Consider the following 22,554-nt stretch of genomic DNA (forward strand, 5'->3'; position numbering starts at 1 on the left):
ACAGGTGAATCACCCCACCTCATTGCGGAGGAGTCTTCCAAAGCCAGCACATACCTGAGTTCAAGCAGAACGACTTTTCAGTGGGGTTGGAGTCAGTTGTTTTGCAAGTATTAGCATGGGGGTGTCTGGACATAGGCAAAGGGAAGGTGGAAAGGTGGTGTGGACGTGACGGGCAGCCAGTCTCCCTTCCTGGCCTCTCGTTAGTAACCTTCCTAACCTGCCCTGCACAGCACAGCGCCAGGAGCACCTTTGTCCTGTACGACTGAGGCCCACGGGGGTCGGAGGAGAGCAGCACCTGCTCTGTGTTGCCCTGTGAGCTGAGGCCGATATTTAAGAACAGGGGCTCTGCCTCATGCCAGCCTTTCCCTTGTCAGTAAGTGCTTCTTTTCCTGGTTCCGCCCTACCCGCTTTTCCAGTTGGGGGGTTCAGTATTTATTCCTTTTGCCTTGGGTCTATAGATTTTATTCAACAGGTATTTATTGAGCACCTTCTGTGTGCAAGACCCATGGTTCTAACGGAGGGAAGTCCATCCATTATTGTTCATTTCTGACACCGGTTCTCACACACGCTACTCCTTCCCCTGATCATTCTGCCACTTTCTTTAGAGGCTAATGAGTCTTACCCTCTTTTATTACGTGGCCAGCTTGTGGACGGCTCTGCAATCAGCAGGGTCGGGGGTGAAGAGGAGGCCCCGAGCTGAGCTCAGCTTCCTCCTCGGGACCCCGGGGTCTCCCTGCAGGCGTCTGGGCCCTTTCTGAGCCAGCTTCGTGGAAACACGTTGTTCCATGAGGTGGAGTCAGGGCAGAGGGGCTACCAAGGAGGAAACTGGAAAAGAAGACAAGAGAAGAGGCAAAGTCATGGCCAGAAAAAGAATGCTGGCCACTATTTCAGACATGGAAGCAAGACCAAGAGAGGAGGACCTGGCAACAAGCTCCGGAGTGCGAAGGCAAGGACGAAATGAGCTAGAAATCCCTTTTGTGTCATGTTTGATGTATGTTCCAGGGGGATGCTAGGTGGCTGAATGGAGAACGTAATATATTTTACTTGTGAAATGTTAAGTAACCTTATTTTAAGACAGCAATAGATAAATCATCCGGAAGTCGTATTTTTATACTCATAATTACTATATGATTTATACAGACCAAAATTCTTATAGAAATTTTAGAAAGGGGGTAGGTTTCTCATTGTTCCAGAGTTGAGGAAAGGCTTTCCGGGAAAGGTTAAATTTGAACTTGGTCTTGAAAGAGGAGTGAGACTTGGAGAATTAGAGAGAAAGCTGGCTGCCAGGCGCTGCATTCCACCCTCGGGCAACCCCCTCCCCGGCTTGTTTTCCTAAACGCTGCAGCACGGAGTTTCCACTGACAACTGCTCAGCTGAGAAACCTCCTGGGTGGGGACCATGCCCGTCTCCCCACCCTCGGCCCCTCATCAGCCCAGCTGGTATCCGCTCACGATCCCCTCTGCATATCAGGCCCCTCTTTGCTCACCTCTCCTTGAAGCTCCCTTTAATCAGCACCGCAGAGACAACCACTGAGCACCTTCCAGAGCCCAGAGGTCTGCTTTTTTCATCACTCCTGCTCCTCCACCTCTTTTGCAACAGATAACACCTAAAGCCCTTCCTAGATCCCAGATCTTTCTGCGGTAGCCCAAACACACACCTTCTGCCTTCTGTGGACTTTCTCCTCCCAGGGAGCCTGCCAAATTGTAAACCTCATCTAAGAAGCCTCTTCCCTTCTCAGCCCACAATTCCTAATCTTCCTCTCAGAAAGCACAGACGCAATTTAGTCCACAGGCTTTTATTGAGCACCGAGTGTTTGCCTAGGCCTGCACTGGGACCGCGCCATAGACCTACAGGTGCACAGATGTGAAAGTCACGTGTTGGCGTTTGATCTCTACAACAGCACCTGGATGCTAATAGGCGGGGCATGTGCTGTGACGTTTACCAAAGGGAGGAGTGAGCTGCAGGGAGGTTTAGTGACTTATATGATTCACACTCACCATGGCAAAGCCAGGACAAAGCACCGAGTCTTCTGACATATGGCTCAGTACTCCTTCTCTGCTGTGTGATCCCACCACCACTGTACCTCCTAAAGGCAAACCTGACTTTTAGGAGAGAACCTGCTACCATGCTCATATTTCAGATGAATTGAGGGCTGGAGAACTTATGTAACTTACCCAAAGTTAAGTAAGTGGTGGAGGTGGAACTGCCTCAGGTGAGTGCAAAACCCATGCTGATAACCATCACGTAATCCAGCCATGGCTAAAGGAAGGGAATTGTTCTTTATGACTCTGAGGCAGAACTGACACGTGTCAATGGAAGACAGAGGGTCTTGTGCTCCATATCAATGGAAGGAGGAACTTGGTCACAGAGGAGTTTTGAATAAGGAAATGGGTAACCTTGTCAAGCAGTGGGCACCGCATTAATCGGTGCCTAGGTTGTTGGAGGTGCCTCAGAGCAGCGTCCTGCGTTATGTAGGAAGTTGGAATGGTAGCTTCTGAGGACTCTTCTAGTCTTGGTCTTTTAAAGTTCCATGAAGTCAGTGCTTACCGTGGAATTTGCCATAAGTAGAGAAGTCATGTTTAGAAGCTCCATACACGTGTCCTGGAGCTGGGAGATAGAAAAGTGATCTTCACTTTCAGGACATTTCCTTGACGGTTTAAGGAGTTGTGACAAGTCACATAGCTTATGAATGCCATTGGTCACACCGATGATGCCCAATGCGTCCCCTACTTCTCTCTCTCCCCCCCTTTCTTCTCCCTTTGGGGCCCCACGTGAGGCTCTTTCAAAGCTGACCCTTTTCTCCTGTTGCCCATGTGAATTTTTGTGAAAACTCCTTCAGAAAAGAATAGAAGAGAAGTAAATTTGACTCTTTGTCCTTAGGACTGTGGTACCTGAGCCATTGCTCATTTTCGTACTTGGTTTAGGATCTGATCCAAAGTGATTTTTAATCTCTGTATTGTAGGAATTTAATTCCTAATATGTCAGCTCCATCCCGCAGAGTGTTCCATCAACACCCTTAACCCAGTTATCTGCAGGGACTTTGACCCCAGATGGGGAGTCCCGGATGGAAGTCAGGACATTGCTTTAGGACAGACTATGAAAAATGCATGTAAGATGGAAAAATGTGAATTATGTGTGAAACAAACAAAAGCACCAGGCAACATGGAATTCATGTCAACAAAAGCTTGCTGCAAGCTGTTGCTTGCTTTCTAAGGGGGAAACAGACTCCGGCGCCCGAGGAACAGTAGCAGGGAAGGACTTTTTGCACTAGAGTTGCAGAAACAAAAGAGATGACCTGTTTTGACTGTAATTGCTTTCAAATTCTTCAGCTCTCCTTTTTCCCTGCATCCGCCTCCCCCAGCCTTTGTTGTGCAGCTGGGGAAGTAACTGATTATTGAGCCCATCTGAGCCACGAGGCTGGGAGTAACTGACATTTCTAATATTTTGACATATTCAAGAGAAAAGAAAAAAACAGTCCAAAGGATGGGGCCTCCAGCTGACCTTCTTGTTGACCATCAACCAACTCCATGACTGGATGACTTGTGTGAACAAGGGGATGGTGAGGTTCTCAGGAGGATTCGTGTGCTGGAATGTCTAGCTCACATTCCAATTAAAATATTAAATCTGGTGATATTAAACTACATAGACTTTTGGTGCCACCAACTGAATATGTTGTAAGTACTAGTTTTCAAGCGAGCTGCAGAAATAAAATTAACATTCCCTCACCGAGAGATATTTCTAGGTAAGAGACAACCAATACACACGTTTTTTTAAAGCAAATTATTTGCAGTTATTTAAAATGATCACCCTGTTCCTCTCTGGATCACTGCTGGGGACCCAGGCATCCAAGCGCCATAGGCTTCTATGTCAAATATAATAAATAGCATTGTAATTGTGTTCTAGGAGGGCTGCACACAGCTCCAATTGGCTCACAGTCACCCTTGCTACCACCAGAGCTGCCTTCCTAAGGTATTCTGGGAGAAGGAGCCCTGTGCAGTCCAACTGGCAAGGCTTCTGCGTAACTACACCTCCCTTTACAAGGCTGATGAGATTCTGTGGCCCACAAGCCACAGCCTCAGCTCAAATCCATCGCACACTTTTGTGAATGTGGGAGGTGCCACTCCTTGCTCTCACTTTTCCAAATGGCTCCAGGGGGCTCCCTGCAGCCTTTTAAAGAGAGATTGAGGGTGGCAGTCTTCCCGGTCTGCTGAAAGGAGGCACCCTAAAATAAAATTTGCCTTTGTGGACAGACAATATTCAACTGAATTCCATTTAATTCAATCCATAGTCATTGAGTGTCAATTATAAACCAGGTTCTGTGGACCCCCCTGGAGCCTGGGCTCATTTCTACCTTTTCTCATCCCCTTTCTAAGTCTTGGTTTCTTCATTTGTTAAATTGTTATAGATGATAATACCGTTCCCTGTGGATTCCTGTGAGCTTAAATAAGAATGTTTGTGTAGCGCACGTAGCCTGCTGCCTGGCGTGTGGTGGGCACACAGTAAACACAGTGTCTTGTCCTCCTCCGCTTTCTCCAAGTGATCGGAAACACCAGTCTGGGAATCACTCCAGGCAGGGGCAGGGGATCTGTAGAGAGTGTCTTTGATGAAGATTTCCTTCTCAGGACCACATTCCTGCATTGAAGCGGCTGGGTTATACTGTGGACTTCATATGGTCATAGGGGAATTAAATGAGATAATGTCTGAAAAATGCTTAACACATCTTTATTGACTCATATATGTCAGGCAATGTTATTATCTATCTATCTATCTATCTTCTGTCTATCATCTATCTGTCTATCGATATCTATCTATGAATTTATTTTGTCATTACTGTTTATTTTCTTGGCTTGAAACCTCTTGGATTCTGGAAATCCAGTTGCCCCTCTCCACCTCTGTTGTGACCTCCTGGATCCTTAAAGTTTGGCTATCCCTTCATTCATTCCAGAAACATTTACCGAGCACCTGCTAATTGCCAGATAGTTTGCCAAGTCCGTGGGTCACCAAGGCAGGTTGGGTCACCGAAACTGGTCGTACAGGCAGCACCCCTGGCCTCTAACAGCGTATGGTTTGTTGAGGAGGCCACAGAAGTAGGCACATCATTTCAATATCGTGTAGGAAACGCAGGGGCAGAGGTCAACCTGGAGTGACGTGGGAGTAGGAGTAGGCCCTGCTGTGGGGCTGGGGGGAGGGTGGCCAGGGACCACGGCTGGGACAGCTCAGCAACTGCATGTTCAAGGACAAGTGTCCTCAGTTCTCACGACCTGAGAATTACTACTCACATCTGTGTCCTTGAAGCATCACGGCCCACAGCTAGTAACCAAAACGTCTAAATTCTGCCACTAGACCCCGCTTGAAAGGCAACACAGTGGGTTGGGACTTCTGGGGGAGTTTCATCCCCAGGGGGCAGAAGCAGAACCTTCTTTGTCCCCTTGACCCCAGAGCAGCACTTTCTGAGCACCTGTGCCTATTCCCACGCCCTCCTCAGGGTTTTCTGTAGTAGGTCTCCCCTGCCGGCCCCCGCAACAGTGGTGTCCCCAGGGTGGCTTGAGGTAAACCTAGCCAGGCAGGGCCAGGAAGCACACTCATAAACGCAGAGGCAGTGCTCACAGGAAGACTCACAAGGGAAAGAGGCCAAGACCACCCTCGTCCCTAATGTCCATCTGCTGCTCTTGCTTCCAGCCATGGAGAGACAGAACGGCAAGGCTCATGCCAAGGTGATGAGGCAAGAAAGTTCACAAAGCACTGGGCGGGAAGTGATAACCAAAGATACAGAAAGTCCATGGCCCTCCATTACTGGAGGGCCCGTGGCTGAGCTGGGATCTGGGCACGCCCTGGGCTGCATTTCTCATGTCCATTCCCTCCTAGTGTGTCCTCCTCTGGTCCTTAACGTCCTTGCTAATTTCCTGTCCCGCTTTGCTCTCCCTCAGGAAGCCCTGAAAGTGGCCCCAAATCTTATGAAAAGCCAAACAGCTAGGTCAGCTTTCAGGATTCCCAAAGAAGCAAATATTAGTTTCTTTTATGAGGCACATATTCCCTTTTTAAAAAAGATTCTTTTAGAGCAGTGTTAGGTTCACAGCAAAGTTGAAATGTACAGAATTTCCCCTTAAATCCCTTGTCCCCACACAGGCACAGCCTCCCTCATCACCAACATCCCACACCAGAGTGGTCCATTTGTTACAGCGGATAAGCCTATGTTGACACATCATAATCACCCAAAGTCCACAGTCTACATGACCGTTCAGTCGTGGTGTTGTACAGTCTATGGATCTGGACATATGTATAATGACATGTATCTATCATTATGGTATCATACACAGTATTTCCACTGCTCTAAAAACCCTCTGCGCTCTGGCTCTTCATCCCTCCCCCTTAAGCCCTGGCAACCACTGATCTTTTTACTGTCTCCATAGTTCTGCCTTTTCCAGGATGTCATAATGTTGGGATCATAGAGTATGTAGCCTTTTCAGGCTGCCTTCCTTCACTTGGTGATAATATGCATTCATGTTTCCCCCATGTCTGTTCACAGCACATTCAGTTGTTTTTTTGTTTTTTTGTTTTTTAATTTAGGCTTACATTTTTTTTTATAAATTTATTTATTTTTATTTACTTATTATTTTTGGCTGTGTTGGGTCTTCGTTGCCGTGCGTGGGCTTTCTCTAGTTGCGGCGAGCGGGGGGCTACTCTTCATTGCGGTGCGTGGGCTTCTCACTGCGGTGGCTTCTCTTGTTGCAGAACATGGGCTCTAGGCCCGCGGGCATCAGTAGATGTGGCACGTGGGCTCAGTAGTTGTGGCTCGTGGGCTCTAGAGCTCAGGCTCGGTAGTTGTGGAGCATGGGCTTAGTTGCTCCACGGCATGTGGGATCTTCCCGGACCAGGGCTCGAACCCATGTCCCCTGCGTTGGCAGGTGGATTCTTAACCACTGCGTCACCAGGGAAGCCCCACATTCAGTTTTTAAACTTTTGTGCGTACCATGTTAGATCCCAGGAAGGTGGTCTCTGCCCACTTTGAGAGATCAGGAACTCCTGAGGTTATGAGAGCACACAGATCAGACCAGTGTGTCAATACATTTGGGGTGGATGGGTGGGGAGGGGTTGACCCAGACTCCTCAGTTTTCCACCTGAGGGATCTCCTATCCCCTCCTCTACTCTGTGCTGAAACTGACCTCAAGAGGAGAATAAATGAAATTAATTCCTTTTAGAAAAAATTATTGAGTAATTGAACTTCTTCAGAAGGGTCCTCCTTCCAGTATCCATTATTAATAGTAATAAACCTTGGAGTAATAATAATGGAAGTAGTAAAAGCACAGCGATTATAATGTCAGTTTACTTGCGTACTGGGTTGTACAACTGATACAGCGCTTTAACATCTGATTTCTTATTTGAGCCCATAAAAGTGATGGTGTAGAGGGCAGGAATGAGACCAGCGATTCCATTTTTCAGTGAGGAGGCCAAGTTTTCCTGTGGCTGTGGGACACAGTCAAGGTTACACAGCTGGTGTGAATGGCAGAGCCAGGGTTCCAATTCAGGTCTCTGACACCAAGCCCATTAATGCTTCTAGTTTGTGATTGATCAGGCTCACATTTATTGAGCAACTACTGTGCTGTGGGCCCTGGGCTGGGGCACGGGAGAGAGGATCCCTGAGGGGGATGCAGAGGCATTCACGAGTTCCTCAGCCACGGGGTACCATGCGTGCAAGCCCAGCTGTGGAGCCCAGAGGCAGCGGTGACCACCTTGCAGTGGGTATCAGAGTAGGCTTCAAAGGAGAGGCGTCCCTGGACCCACACCCTGAGGATGGTCGTAGTGGTTATTACCTAGCAGGACATTTAGGCAAGCTCGTTACTACAGGGGCATCTTTCATGTGACACTGTAAGATGCCAGCAGGCTAAGATGTTCAGATGGATGAGAAGGGGGTTCAAGAGAGTTGTGGTCATGAGGCTCCTACTCAAGTCTCACCCATGCCCCTTCTTAGCCCCCTTCTCAGCCTCCTTCGCAGCCTTGGCCTGCTCTGTCTCTGGCTTGAGGTGGTTTGTGCTGCAGACAAGACACATTTTCAGCGTCAGCAGAGGTGGCTGTGAGCTCGATAGGGAACTGCTCCTTCCAGGACTCTCAGCACGGGCCTCCCAGCTGGGTACCTTGAGAGGAGGCTATCGACCAGTTCCTGGGCCTCGGTGCAGTTGTCAGGATGAGCACCGACTCCTTAGCTGCTCGCCTAGGCTCCTTTCATCTGGCCATTCTCAGATGTGAAGGACACAGAACAGAAGTTGTTGGAAAGCCTGGTGAGCTGGGGTGGTGGGCGGTGAGGGGGAGGAGGTGGGAGGAATCAAAATTCAAAGCCAAGGCCCTACACACACTGCTCTGCGGCACCTCATCAGTTTTCCCTCTTCTCGCCCGCGAGGGAGCCCATGTGCTCCTGCACTTGCCCGGCTGTGTCCTGGCCGCATCTGTTAGCAATGAATAAAGACGGGGTGGCGGAGGCAGGGCTGGAGGCGGGGGCAGGAGGAAGGTCTACTTAAACAAAACGTGTTTGCTCACACACATAAAACCACAGGCCTCCTGGAGGCAAGCACCCCATCCGGACCCCCTCATTCTTGAATTTGTAATCAGGAGCATGTGATTGAAGGATTGGTGCCTTTATATCTACCCAGAGGGCCTCCGTGTTGTGTCCTCGTTTCTGACATACGAGGGGCTTGGGCAGGGAGGGTTCTCAGGGCCTTCCCAGCATGGACATCCTGTGTCCAGCAGCGACAGGGTCGGCAGTCTAGCTGTGGGAGCCCGCCAGTTCTCATGCAGGCTTGGAGCGGAGTAGGATGCGTGGTGTCTCTGGCCCAAGAAGGAAGGAGGCTGGGTCTTCTCTAGCTCCCAAAGGGTGAAGCGGACACTTTGGAAAAGGGCTCTCTCCAGCCCACTGGGTAACATCTGACCTTCACCTTAGCATTTAAGGTCTCCAGGATCTGAGGTCTGCTTTTCCATTATCCCCATCAAACTGCATTGTGTTTACTTCAAAGCCAGAACTTCCAAGGAAATAAGAGGTAAGAAAGTGCCACGGAGGCACGTGCCAGAACTCAGGGTTATCGATACTAAAATACTTCTGGAAGGCTGGACAGGTGAAGGCACGCTTTTATACAGAAAGAAAAAAGGTTCTGAGTTTTCTCTTTAGCAAATATCCTCTGAGGAAATCACTGGGAGTGAGCAAGGCGCTGGAGGCTCCCCTCAGGTCCCTTAAGGACACACAATGGGAAAACCAAGCGCCACCCTCCTCCCTTCTTCCTTCTGTGGGCCCGAGGAGGTGGCATCCTTGCGTGGGCTCTGTGGCTCCTGTACCTGCCCCGTCTGTGGCAGGGCTTGTGGCTGGTCTAAGGCCCCCCAATGGCTCGCACCAATGAGGAGAATCAAGAAACCCCATCACCTTGGACTCCCCACGCTCTGATGCGCTGGAGAGCATCATGTTCTGAGAGACTCTAGCCAATGTTTCTACTTTTAAGACCTTCCGTTGCCTTAGATGGTGGGAAGGTAAGAGATAGGAGGGAAGAGAAGGGGAAGAGTGTTAGATAAGAGGAGGGATTTAGCATCTGGAAGTCTTCCATACATGCTTTAGACTAAGGGGACAAATCCACTGGAAGGTAGAGTACACTCAGGTGGGGGTAGGCACACGGCACAGGATAGGCGTCCTGGTGGTAGGGGAGGTCCCACGAGGGTTGGGAAGGGACATGTCTACATCCCATTGCTCCTGGGCCACCCTTGACCATGCGCTCTAGGCACAGCTGAAGGGTCGTCTTCGGTGAGCATCTGGATGACTGGTATCCCTGTTATAAACTCTGTGAGTTTGGCCAGCACTGACCCACTGTGTGACCCTGGGAATTAGCCTGTTGGTTCCCAAGTTTCCTGCATATCTGTGACCTGGGAATTCTATTGCCTGGACTCCTCAGCAGCCTTGGGGATTAATGAAAGCCTTGTTCACAAATCTCTCAGAATCCATAAAGGTTTAGATCGATAATTAACAAGAAAAAGAAAGCATAAACATTTCAAAAATATATCAACTCCCAAATCTATAACAGCCAATAAGTCTAAAAATGGAGTGGCCGCAATTGCCCTCAGTGACAGGTAGCCCATGCACTTTGAAAAGTAATTCTTCAATAAGCATAAATTACCATTTGGGGAAACCTTCCATGTATGCCATGGCTATGGATTTATTAAGTGAAAGTGAAACTTTTAAATAAATATCTGGAACAGAAAATGTATTTCCCAATCTCATTGGGCCACAGAGGCAGAAGTTTTTAAAGTGCTATGTAGGCTGTACTCTGAGAGGATAAAGCTGAGAACATGTCTTTAGAAGTCCTTTTGCTGAGTCAGTCAGTGCCACACAACCTTCCTCCCCAGCTCTTCAAACACCTGGGTTCTCCTGATCTTGGCCAAGGGCAACAAGGGCACAGAAGTCCCCAGGGCTCTTTCCCAACCCCTCAGAGAATCTGACAGATTCTGAGGTATCACATTCCTTAAGAAGATCTGAATCTGGAATTTCCTCTCAGATTCTGAAGCTCCGTGCTTCATTTATTCACCTTCGAAAGCAAATGTCCCTGCCACGTTGTCTTCCCTTGAAAGACAGGATAGGCCAGTGCCACTTTCTGCTTCTGGTTAGTTTTGTTGCTACGAAAAAATCCTTGCAAGACACCAGTGGAAAACAAACTATAAAATGGAAGGCACACGTCAAAAAACTAACCAGCCCAGCAAATGCTTGACAACATTTCTTTTAGTGTAGACAGCACTACTCCGTGAGCACTGTTTGTTTCTCCAGCAAGCATTCTAGCGCTTCCTTTGTGGAGCTTCTCTGCTCCAGGTTTGGGCTCTTGGTGACATTAAATCAATCATGGCCATTCCTTCTCTTGTTGCCAAAGAATAATGTGGGAGCTCAGGCCTAAGCTAATCACCATGTGGCATTCCCTGTTTGGGAAAAAAAAACAATTGTTTATAAATGAGCAGGAATTATACATTCAAGAAATGAGATATAAGATGATATTTTTTAGGTTTTTTTTTTAAACATCTTTTTTGGAGTATAATTGCTTTACAATGTTGTATTAGTTTCTGCTGTGTAACAAAGTGAATCAGCTATACATATACATATATCCCCATATCCCCTCCCTCTTCCGTCTCCCTACCCCCTCCCTATCCCACCCCTCTAGGTGGTCACAAAGCACCGAGCTGTTCTCCCTGTGCTATGTGGCTGCTTCCCACTAGCTAGCTATTTTACATTTGGTAGTGTATATATGTCAGTGTTACTCTCTCACTTTGTCCCAGCTTACCCTTCCCCCTCCCCGTGTCCTCAAGTCCATTCTCTACGTCTGTGTCTTTATCCCTGTCCTGCCCATAGGTTCATCAGAACATTTTTTTTTTTTTAGATTCCATATATATGTGTTAGCATACGGTGTTTGTTTTTCTCTTTATGACTTACTTCACTCTGTATGACAGACTCTAGGTCCATCCAACTCACTACAAATAGTTCAGTTTCATTTCTTATTATGGCTGAGTAATATTCCATTGCATATATGTGCCACATCTTCTTGATACATTCATCTTCGACGGACATTTACGTTGCTTCCATGTCCTGGCTATTGTAACTAGTGCTACAATGAACACTGTGGTACATGACTCTTTTTGAATTATGGTTTTCTCAGGGTACATGCCCGGTAGTGGGATTGCTGAGTCGTATGGTAGTTCTATTTTTAGTTTTTTAAGGAACCTCCATACTGTTCTCCATCGTGGCTGTATCAATTTACATTCCCACCAACAGGGCAAGAGGGTTCCCTTTTCTCCACACCCTCTCCAGCATTTATTGTTTGTAGATTTTTGATGATGACCATTCTGACTGGTGTGACGTGATACCTCACTGTAGTTTCGATTTGCATTTCTCTGATGATTAGTGATGTTGAGCATCTTTGCATGTGTTTGTTGGCAATCTGTATATCTTTGGAGAAATATCTATTTAGGTCTTCTGCCCATTTTGGGGTTGGGTTGTTTGTTTTTTTGATATTGAGCTGCACGAGCTGCTTGTATATTTTGGAGATTAATCCTTTGTCAGTTGCTTCATTTGCAAAAATTTTCTCCCATTCTGAGGGTTGTCTTTTCGTCTTGTTTATGGTTTCCTTTGCTATGCAAAAAGCTTTTAAGTTTCATTAGGTGCCACTTGTTTATTTTTGTTTTTATTTCCATTTCTCTAGGAGGTGGGTCAAAAAGGATCTTGCTGTGATTTATGTCATAGCATGTTCTGCCTATGTTTTCCTCTAAGAGTTTTATAGTACCTGGCCTTACATTTAGGTCTTTAATCCATTCTGAGTTTTTTTGTGTGCATGGTGTTAGGAAGTGTTCTAATTTCATTCTTTTACATGTAGTTGGCCAGTTTTCCCAGCACCACTTATTGAAGAGGCTGTCTTTTCTCCATTGTATACTCTTGCCTCCTTTATCAAAGATAAGGTGACCATATGTGCATGGGTTTATTTCTGGACTTCCTATCCTGTTCCATTGATTTATATTTCTGTTCTTGTGCCAGTACCCTACTCTCTTGATTAGTGTAGCTTTGTAGTATAGTCTGAAGTCAGAAAGTCTGATTCTTCCAGCTCCGCTTTTCTTTCTCAAGATTGTTTTGGTTACTTGGGGTCTTTTGTGTTTCCATACAAATTGTGAAATTTTTTGTTCTAGGTCTGTGAAAAATGCCATTGGTAGTTTGGTAGGGATTGCACTGAATATGTAGATTGCTTTGGTTAGCATAGTCATTTTCACAATGTTGATACTTCCAATCCAAGAACAGGGTATATCTCTCCATCTGTTTGTATCATCTTTAATTTCTTTCATCAGTGTCTTATAGTTTTCTGCATATAGGTCTTTTGTCATCTTAGGTAGGTTTATTCCTAGGTATTTTATTCTTTTTGTTGCAAAGGTAAATGGGACTGTGTCCTTAATTTCTCTTTCAGATTTTTCATCATTAATGTATAGGAATGCAAGAGATTTCTGTGCATTAGTTTTGTATCCTGCTACTCTACCAAATTCATTGATTAGCTCTAGTATTTTTCTGGTAGCATCATTAGGATTCTTTATGTATAGTATCATGTCATCTGCAAACAGTGACAGCTTTACTTCTTTTCCAATTTGGATTCCTTTTATTTCTTTTTCTTCTCTGATTGTTGTGGCTAAAACTTCCAAAACTATGTTGAATAATAGTGGTGAGAGTGGGCAACCTTGTCTTCTTCCTGATCTTAGAGGAAATGGTTTCAGTTTTTCACCATTGAGAACGATGTTGGCTGTGTGTTTGTCTTATATGACATTGATTATGTTGAGGTAGGTTCACTCTATGCCTACTTTCTGGAGAGTGTTTATCATAAATGGGTGTTGAATTTTGTCAAAAGCTGTTTCTGCATCTATTGAGATGATCATATGGTTTTTATCCTTCAATTTGTTAATATGGTGTATCACATTGATTGCTTTGCATATATTGAAGAATCCTTGCGTTCCTGGGATAAACCCCACTTGATCATGATGTATGATCCTTTTAATGTGCTGTTGGATTCTGTTTGCTAGTATTTTGTTGAGGTTTTTTGCATCTATGTTCATGAGAGATATTGCCCTGTAGTTTTCTTTTTTTATGGTATCTTTGTCTGGTTTTGGTATCAGTTTGGTGGTGGCCTCCTAGAATGAGTTTGGGAGTGTTCCTCCCTCTGCTATGTTTTGGAAGAGATTGAGAAGGATAGGTGTTAGCTCTTCTCTAAATGTTTGATAGAATTCACCGGTGAAGCCATCTGGTCCTGGGCTTTTGTTTGTTGGAAGGTTTTAATCACGGTTTCAATTTCAGTGCTTGTGATTGCTCTGTTTATATTTTGTATATCTTCCTGGTTCAGTCTCAGAAGGTTGTGCTTTTCTAAGAATTTGTCCATTTCTTCCAGGTTGTCCATTTTATTGACATATAGTTACTTGTAGTAATCTCTCATGATCCTTTGTATTTCTGCAGTGTCAGTTGTTACTTCTCATTTTTCATTTATAATTCTGTTGATTTGAGTCTTCTCCCATTTTTTCTTGATGAGTCTGGCTAATGGTTTATCAATTTTATCTTCTCAAAGAACCAGCTTTTAGTTTTATTGATCTCTGCCATCATTTCCTTCAATTATTTCTGATCTTATCTTTATGATTTCTTTCCTTCTGCTAACGTTGGGGTTTTTTTTATTCTTCTTTCTGTAATTGCTTTAGGTATAAGGTTAGGTTGTTGGGTTTTTTTTAATTTTTTTATTTTTTTTATTTTTATTTATTTATTTATTTTTAATTTATTTATGGCTGTGTTGGGTCTTCGTTTCTGTGCGAGGGCTTTCTCTAGTTGTGGCAAGTGGGGACCACTCTTCATCACAGTGCGCAGGCCTCTCACTATCGCGACCTCTCTTGTTGTGGAGCACAGGCTCCAGACGCGCAGGCTCAGTAATTGTGGCTCACGGGCCTAGTTGCTCTGCGGCATGTGGGATCTTCCCAGACCATGGCTCGAACCCGTGTCCCCTGCATTGGCAGGCAGATTCCCAACCACTGCGCCACCAGGGAAGCCCGGTTAGGTTGTTTATTTGAGATTTTTCTTGTTTCTTGAGGTAGGGTTGTATTGCTATATACTTCCCTCTTAGAACTGCTTTTGCTGCATCCCATAGGTTTGGGTTCGTCGTGTTTTCATTGTCATTTGTTTCTAGGTATTTTTTTATTTCCTCTTTGATTTCTTTGGTGATCTCTTGGTTATTTAGTAGTGTATTGTTTAGTCTCCATGTTTTTGTATTTTTTACAATTTTTTTCCTGTAATTGATATGTAGTCTCATAGCATTGTGGTCGGAAAAGATACTTGATATGATTTCAATTTTCTTAAATTTACCAGGCTTGATTTGTGACACAAGATATGGTCTATCCTGGAGAGTGTTCCATGAGCACTTGAGAAGAAATTGTATTCTGTTGCTTTTGGATGGAATGTCCTATAAATATCAATGAAGTCTGTCTTGTTTAATGTGTCATTTAAAGCTTGTGTTTCCGTATTTATTTTCACTTTGGATGATCCGTCCATTGGTGAAAGTGGGGTGTTAAGCTCCCTTACTATTATTGTGTTACTGTCGATTTCCCCTTTTATGGCTGTTAGCATTTGCCTTATGTATTGAGGTGCTCCTGTGTTGGGTGCATAAATATTTACAATTGTTATATCTTCTTCTTGGATTGATCTCTTGATCATTATGTAGTATCCTTCTTTGTCTCTTGTAATAGTGTTTATTTTAATCTATTTTGTCTGATATGAGAATTGCTACTCCAGCTTTCTTTTGATTTCCATTTGCATGGAATCTCTTTTTCCATCCCCTCACTTTCAATCTGTATGTGTCCCTAGGTCTGAAGTGTGTCTCTTGTAGACAGCATATGTACAGGTCTTGTTTTTGTATGCATTCAGTCAGTCTATGTCTTTTGGTTGGAGCATTTAATCCATTTACATTTAAGGTAATTATCGATATGTATGTTCCTGTTACCATTGTCTTAATTGTTTTGGGTTTGTTATTGTAGGTCTTTTCCTTCTCTTGTGTTTCCTGCCTAGAGAAGTTCCTTTAGCATTTGTTGTAAAGCTGGTTCAGTGGTGCTGAATTCCCTTAACTTTCACTTGTCTGTAAAGTTTTTAATTTCTCTGTTGAATCTGAATGAGATCCTTGCTGGGTAAAGTAATCTTGGTTGTAGGTTTTTCCCTTTCATCACTTTAAATATGTCCTGCCACTCCCTTCTGGCTTGCAGAGTTTCTGCTGAAAGATCAGCTGTTAACCTTATGGGGATTCCCTTGTATGTTATTTGTTGCTTTTCCCTTGCTGCTTTTAATATTTTTTGTTTGTATTTAATTTTTGATAGTTTGATTAATATGTGTCTTGGCATGTTTCTCTTTGGGTTTATCCTTGATGGTACTCTCTGTGCTTCCTGGACTTAATTGACTATTTCCTTTCCCATGTTAGAGAAGTTTTTGACTATAATCTCTTCAAATATTTTCTCAGACCCTTCTTTTTCTCTTCTTCTGCTGGAACCCCTATAATTCAAATGCTGGTGCATTTAATGGTGTCTCAGTGGTCTCTGAGACTGTCCTCAATTCTTTTCATTCTTTTTTCTTTATTCTGCTCCCTCGCAGTTATTTCCACCTTTTTATCTTCCAGCTCACTTATACGTTCTTCTGCCTCAGTTATTCTGCTATTGATTCCTTCTAGACTATTTTTAATTTCAGTTATTGTGTTGTTCATCACTTTTTGTTTGCTCTTTAGTTCTTCTAGATCCTTGTTAAATGTTTCTTGTATTTTCGCCCTTCTGTTTCCATGATTTTGGATCATCTTTACTATCATTACTCTGAATTCTTTTTCAGGTAGATTGCCTCTTTTGTCTTCATTTATTTGGTCTTGTAGGTTTTTACCTTGCTCCTTCGTCTGTAACATATTTCTTTGTCGTTTCATTTTTTTTTTTTGACTGGTGGTGCTATATTCCTGTCTTACTGGTTGTTTGGCCTGAGTTATCCAACACTGGAGTTTGCAGGTAGTTGGATCGAGCTGGGTCTTGGTGCTGAGATGTGGCCCTCCGGCGGGCCTTACTGCAATTGATATTCCCTGGGGTCTGAGGTTCTCTGTTAGTCCAGTGGTTTGGACTCAGAGCTCCCACCACAGGAGCTCAGACCCCACCTCCAACCTGGGAACCAAGATCCCAAAAGCTGGCCCAAGGTGGCCATCCCTGGTTTCACATCAACATGATCTCAGGCACAAACCTTGTGTTTCTGTTTTGTCTTTAAGCTACTTATTGAAACAACTGGCCCGTGGTCCCCAAGAGGGTCACAGCTTCAGCCGGTGGGGCCCCTCCAGAGCCGGCAGCACAGTGAGGCCACCCTGCCCTGGGGCTGCAGGACAGCTCAGTGATGGCGGATGGGAGGGACCCCAAGCCAGGAGTTCCAGCTCTACCCAAACGCGGGCTCCGTTCTGGGCGCCAGGTGTGGGGCCGCTCTGCCCTGAATCTCTGGGGCAGCTTGGTGATGGCGGAGGGGAGGGATCCCAAGCCAGGAGTTCCAGTTCTTTTTTTTACAGGTTTTTGGTAAAATTTATTTGATTAGAAGAAAAACCTCAAGAGATGGTCTGTCTCGCCTGTTGGCAAGAATGAAGAAAGATACCTATTGGTAGGTATCCTATGATAGCAAAAGGAACCAGCCTTAGGATAAAACTCAATCTTTGGAAGGGTGAACAGGGATGAGAAATGAATTGGTCTTTGGTTACCTCCTAGAGGGACTGGGTTAATTTATTTTCCCTTGGTAAGTTCAAGTTCTAAGGTGAGCCTTTTGAGTACTGTGAGAATTGGGGTATCTCACAGATTGTTGACACTTCCAGCCTATGCCCAGACAGAGATATTAGGGCTGGGAATAATGTCAAATGCAGTACAAATCAGCTGTTAACCTGGGAATGGGAAGGAGAGGCCCAGAATCATTAAAAGAAAAAAAAAAGGTTGTCTCCCCCAGGCAAAATTCTTTTTAAACTCCTGCCTAGAATTCTCCTGAGCAATTTCCTAGGAAATAGAAAAGAATTTTCTTGTAAGAGGAAACCGATCAAAAAACTTTTGTAGTGCTGAAACCTTAATGTATTTTCAAAATTGTAAATCTTATCTGGGTTGAAATAGACCATGGTACAGTTTATTTTTCTCACATTCTCTTCTTGTAATAATGGTGATAGTTGATCATTTCCTTTCTTTGTTTGGAGTAGTTCTCAAAATACCAAAGACTGGAATACTTCATTGTGTCCATTTTCTTTACAATTGTCAAAGAAAATGCACTCTTGAAACTTCTGATTTTCAGAGTAATGGTTATTCTGGACTCATTCTAGTCCATCCAAATTTCTTTCTTTCATTTTTTAAAAAAAATATATTTATTTATTTATTTAATTTTGACTGTGTTGGGTCTTCTTAGCTGCGCGTGGGTTTTCTCTAGTTGAGGTGAGCGGGGGCTACTCTTCATTGTGATGTGTGGGCTTCTCATTGCAGTGGTTTCTCTTGTTTTGGAGCACAGGCTCTAGGTGAGTGGGCTTCAGTAGTTGTGGCATGTGGGCTCCGTAGTTGTGGCTCATGGGCTCTAGAGTGCAGCTCAGTAGTTGTGGCACATGGGCTTAGTTGCTCCGCGGCATGTGGGATCTTCCTGGGCCAGGGCTCAAACCCATGTCCCCTGCATTGGCAGGCAGATTCTTAACCACTGCACCACCAGGGAAGCCCGAAATTTCTTGAGGAGTGAAAATGCTCACAGTGGACTCGGCTCTCAAGAAAGGAGGCAAATATATTGGAAGAAAACCTTTTGTGGTTGTCCTATAAAAACACCATTACCACATCTGAGGGTAATGTTTACTCCTTTGCAGGCAGCAGGTAACACTAGCACTAAATCTTCTTGGCCCTCCTTGGTCTTCCCTTGAGTGGCAGACTTTGATTTTCCTTCTCCCTGACATTGCTCTCTGTTAGCAATCAGTTTTTGTTTATGGCCATATCTACAATACCCTTATTAGTTAAATCATTAATGGAAAACTCTGAAGCAGGCTGTAACTTTTATTTTAGTTCAGTGAATATTTTGGAATCCTTCCTGTATGTAAGATCTAGTGCTAGATACTGAAGCTCCAGAAGGAATAAGGTGTAGTCTTTGTCCTAACAGTCTAGTAGGACAAATATGTAAATGTATAAATTGAATATGTGTCGTGTATGCTAGGATAGAGAATACACAATGTGTTATGGAAGCACAGAATATAGTTAAACCAAATGGGGTTTTGGTACAACTTCCCAAAGGATAAGGTGTTAAAGGAAAAATTTACATTGGTCAGGAAGGAAAATGAGTAAAATGTACTATCCAGAGTTCTGGGCATGCAGAGCCTGTCTCAGATACTATTATGGAGTATCAGTAATCAAACCACCCTCAAACTTAATGGCTTAATTCTTCTGAAAACAACAGTAATCATTTATTTTGATAACGAATCTGCAAATTGGACAGGACTCAGCAGGGGTGGCTCATCTCTGTTCCATATGCCATCAGCTGGGAAACCTCAACTAGGAGCTGGAGGATCCATTTCCAAGATGGTTCACCCATATGGATGACAGTTTGGTGGTGACTGTTGGTTAAGAGCTCAGCCATGGCTGTAAGCTGGGATCCTTGTTTCTTCACTGTGGACCTCTCCACAGGCTGCTTGGGCTTCCTTACAGCATGGTTGCTGGGTTTCAAGCATGAGCATCACCAGAGAATAAGGCAAAAGTGAAGGACATTTTTATGACCTAGCCTTGCAAGTTGCATAATTTCTTCCAATGTACTTTATTAATCAAAGCTGTCAGAGGACTTTCCCAATTTCAAGGGAAGGGGATATAAACCCCAGTGAAAGATGGGAGAATTGTCAGTCACATAATAAAAATATGTGGATGGGAGATATTATTGTAGCTTCTTAAAATATATATGTACAACCTGTTACAAAGTCCCTGTCCTCAGTCCCATGTTTCTAGAGAGCCCTGCTCTGGGCTTACTGCTGCCATGTTTCTTACCATAATGTGAAGAGTGTGCAGCCTAGAACATGTGGTCTCTCTACCTCCACTTCTAGAGCATATGCTTAGTACTCAGGACTCAAATTACCTATTCAAAAAGATAGTAATGAACCTACATCGAAAGATAGTATGGGACTCTTCCCTGAGTCAGGTCTCTTGTGGGTGGGATGGCACCACTGCTACATGCACACTAGACTGTACATCCCTAAGCTGGAGATGTGACGGAATGGTGGGGTATTGAACATAGCTTGGATGTCTATCAACATGAAGATCTTCTCAGTGTGGTATAAGAAAGGGTGTGAAACAAGAAGGAGAATGTGATATAAATCTGTGTGTGAAACAAGAAGGGGTTGTAGAAGAAGGGAGTAGGCCATGGGATGCAGGTCTAGAGCCAGGGACTGACTTTCTCTGCTTCATCATGTTCCAGAGTGAAACTCCAAGGAATCTGAGGGTTATAGATCAGTCTACACCTACCAATATACTCACTAACTAGATTTTATTATTCACATTTTACTATTCTGGCTTTATTATCTATACATCTATCTATCTCTATCCATTCGTGAGCTATCCCACTTGTTTAATGAAAAGCAAGGTAAATTACAGATATCAAGACTGATACAGTGGGCGGAGTCAAGATGGCGGACTAGGAGGACACGGAATTCGTGTCTCCGCACAACTAGGGCACCTACCAGGCACTGGTGGGGGACCACGGACACCTAAGGGGAAGGGAGGAACCCCCAGCGACCGATTGTTTCAATTATATTTTTATTTTTCCTAGTATATTTTTGACCTTTCTAATTGTATTTTGTTTTTTATTCTTTGATATTGTACTGCTCCTTTTCTTCTTTTTTTCTTTTTTTTTTGCCATGCCATGCAGCTTGTGGGATCTTGGTCCCCAGGCTGGAGGGCAGGCCCAAGTTTGTGTGGTGGGAGCTCTGAGTCCAAACCACTGGACTAACAGAGAACCTCAGACCCCAGGGAATATTAATCGGAGTGAGGCCTCCTGGAGGTCCTAATCTCAGCACCAAGACCCGGCTTTATCCAACTGCCTGCAAACTCCAGTGCTGGACGCCTCAGGCCAAACAACTAGTAAGACAGGAATACAGCTTCACCCCTCAAAAAAAAAACGAAATAACAAAAAAATGTTACAGATGAAGAAGCAAGGTAAAAACCTGCAAGACCATGTAAATGAAGACGAATAGGCAACTTACCTGAAAAAGAATTCAGAGTAATGATAGTAAAGATGATCCAAAATCTCAGAAACAGAATGAAGAAAATACAAGAAACATTTAACAAGGATCTAGGAGAACTAAAGAGCAAACAAACAGTGATGTCAACATAATAACTGAAATTAAAAATAGTCTAGAAGGAATCAATAGCAGAATAACTGAGGCAGAAGAACGTATAAGTGAGCTGGAAGATAAAAAGGTGGAAATAACTGCGAGGGAGCAGAATAAAGAAAAAAGAATGAAAAGAATTGAGGACAGTCTCAGAGACCTCTGGGACAACATTAAACACACCAACATTCGAATTATAGGGGCCCCAGAAGAAGAAGAGAAAAAGAAACGGTCTGAGAAAATATTTGAAGAGATTATAGTCAAAAACTTCCCTAACGTGGGAAAGGAAATGGTCAATCAAGTCCAGGAAGCACAGAGAGTCCCATACAGGATAAACCCAAAGGAAAACATGCCGAGACCCATATTAATCAAACTATCAAAAATTAAATACAAAGAAAAAATATTAAAAGCAGCAAGGGAAAAGCAACAAATAACAAAAGGGAATCCTCATAACGTTGCGGCAGAAACTCTGCAAGCCAGAAGGGAGTGGCAGGACATATTTAAAGTGATGAAAGGGAAGAACTTACAACCAAGATTACTCTACCCAGCAAGGATCTCATTCAGATTCGACAGAGAAATTAAAATCTTTACAGACAAGCAAAAGTTAAGGGAATTCAGCACCACAAAACCAGCTTTACAACAAATGCTAAAGGAACTTCTCTAGGCAAGAAACACAAGAGAAGGAAAAGACCTACAATAACAAACCCAAAACAATTAAGACAATGGCAATAGGAACATACATATCTATAATTACCTTAAATGTAAATGGGTTAAATGCTCCAACCAAAAGACATAGACTGACTGAATGGATACAAAAACAAGACCCACATATATTCTGTCTGCAAGACACCTACTTAAGACCTAGGGACACATACAGACTGAAAGTGAGGGGATGGAAAAAGATGTTCCATATGAATGGAAATCTAAAGAATCTGGAGTAGGAATTCTCATATCAGACAAAACACACTTTAAAATACAGACTATTACAAGAGACAAGGAAGGACACTACATAACGATCAAGAGATCAATCCAAGAAGAAGATATAACAATTGTAAACATTTATGCACCCAACACAGGAACACCTCAATACATAAGGCACATGCTAACAGCCATAAAAGGGGAAATCGACAGCAACACAATAACAGTAGGGGAGTTTAACACTCCACTTTCACCAATGGACAGATCATCCAAAATGAAAATAAATAAGGAAACACAAACTTTAAATGACACATTAAAGAAATGGACTTCATTGATATTTATAGGACATTCCATCCAAAAACAACAGAATACACTTTCTTCTCACGTGCTCATGGAATTCTCCAAGATAGACCATATCTTCTTTCACAAATCAAGCCTTGGTAAATTTAAGAAAATTGAAATCGTATCAAGTATCTTTTCCGACCACAGCGTTATGAGACTAGATATCAATTACAGGAAAAAACACTGTAAAAAATACAAACACATGGAGGTTAAACAATACGCTACTAAAGAACCAAGAGATCACCAAAGAAATCAAAGAGGAAATCAAAAAATACCTAGAAACAAATGACAATGAAAACACGGTGACCCAAAACCTATAGGATTTAGCAAAAGCAGTTCTAAGAGGGAAGTTTATAGCAATACAATCCTACCTTAAGAAACAAAAAAAACTCAAACAATC

General features: G+C 43.7%; 2 long non-coding RNA genes across 2 annotated transcripts in view; both read left to right on the forward strand.

Annotated features, from left to right (window-relative positions):
• LOC309643628 overlaps window positions 1-22,554 on the forward strand; it is a 353,895-nt gene that overhangs the window by 121,945 nt on the left and 209,396 nt on the right. The gene's annotated exons all lie outside the window — the stretch shown is intronic.
• LOC309643913 lies at window positions 13,353-19,147 on the forward strand. The gene is made up of 2 exons (XR_014254153.1): window positions 13,353-14,241; window positions 14,580-19,147. It is a non-coding gene; the product is annotated as an uncharacterized lncRNA (long non-coding RNA).

Source organism: Balaenoptera physalus (genome assembly GCF_965194825.1).
Source record: "Balaenoptera physalus genome assembly, chromosome: 15".
Taxonomy (NCBI): domain Eukaryota; kingdom Metazoa; phylum Chordata; class Mammalia; order Artiodactyla; family Balaenopteridae; genus Balaenoptera; species Balaenoptera physalus.